The sequence below is a fragment of the Frankliniella occidentalis genome, unplaced genomic scaffold (genome assembly GCF_000697945.3).
Source record: "Frankliniella occidentalis isolate FOCC.00 unplaced genomic scaffold, Focc_3.1 Scaffold62, whole genome shotgun sequence".
Lineage (NCBI taxonomy): Eukaryota > Metazoa > Arthropoda > Insecta > Thysanoptera > Thripidae > Frankliniella > Frankliniella occidentalis.
The window spans coordinates 233,857-235,009 of NW_026267192.1; the positions used below are offsets into that span (position 1 = coordinate 233,857).

Here is a 1,153-nt window from a genome sequence, read left to right on the forward strand (position 1 = left end):
TAGTACGACTTCACTCGACACAGCCCTCACTTCGTATGGCGTGTCTACTTTCTTTAATCCACCAAAGCACAACCAACAGCCCCCTAGCGCTCCTTAATGGGAGCTATGATTAACATCTGTGTTTTTTTTTATCGAGTGTGGCAACCATAAGATTTCATTTACGGAGTGTGATCCTGCTACCTTGACTCAAGGGACTGAAGGGTTGTCTAGAGCTATATAGATCTTATAGGACGAGCTCTAAAACCATGCTAAAACGGTAACGCAGTTTTGGCAGTCTATCGGGGAAGCCGGGAGGTGGTTACAATGGGACCGTGAACTGTGGCAGAGGGGTGAATTGGTGGTTGGGTCGGCCGGGGAGTTGTGGGAGGGAGGGGGTGTGCTGTGAGGAAAGGGGAGGGATAAACTGCATGAAGGCGGGCGGGATGGCTGTGGTCCTGGTGGCCTACTAGAAAAGTGTCGAACAATGCAGAACACTGACGCCCCCGGCCCCCATCGCTCCCAAGCAGCCCCTTAGCCCCCCCCCCCCCCCTCCTCGGCGCTCCTTCCCTTCCGATTGAGTGTGTGTCTGGGATCGTTAATTCGATGGGTCTCGTCGAGCTCGGCGTGGGAGGACGAGGGGTGGGTGGGCTCCGGAAGCGCGAGGCGCACGGCTCTGCTCCTTTCTCCCCTTTCTCGCCCAATTAATTCGACAGGTGCGCTGCTGTCACGGCTCTCAGGTGCAGCCGCGCCGGCGCGGGCCCCAGCGAGCGGCGCTCGGGGACACGACGAAATGGCTGCGCACCGACTAGCCAGTCTTTGAGCCGACGACGTCGAGCGATCGCACGCAGCATTACTTGTGTCAGATTCTCGGGGGAAGACATAGAAACCTTGAGGGTTTAGCTTTCCAACAAGCCCATGAAAGTGAAATTTGACCCACGGGTTGTTGATTTGGGTTCAATTAAGTCATGATTATATGGAAATACAGCGAAAGTGCCCGACGTTAGGACGCTGGTCCGAATTGAGGGGCTTTCATTGTGCCTGGTTTACCAGGACGGCTATACCAATTCCAGGAGGTAAGTTTACTTGGAAAACCAAAACCAGTAGACGTTTCCACCGAGAAGGCGTGATCGACCCGCCTGCTCGGCTCCTCCGAACCGGACGTCAGGAGGGCTGC

General features: G+C 55.5%; 1 protein-coding gene across 1 annotated transcript in view; it reads right to left on the reverse strand.

The window, feature by feature from the left end:
• LOC113214066 (5-hydroxytryptamine receptor 2A) overlaps positions 1-1,153 on the reverse strand; it is a 120,543-nt gene that overhangs the window by 86,002 nt on the left and 33,388 nt on the right. The window lies entirely within an intron of this gene.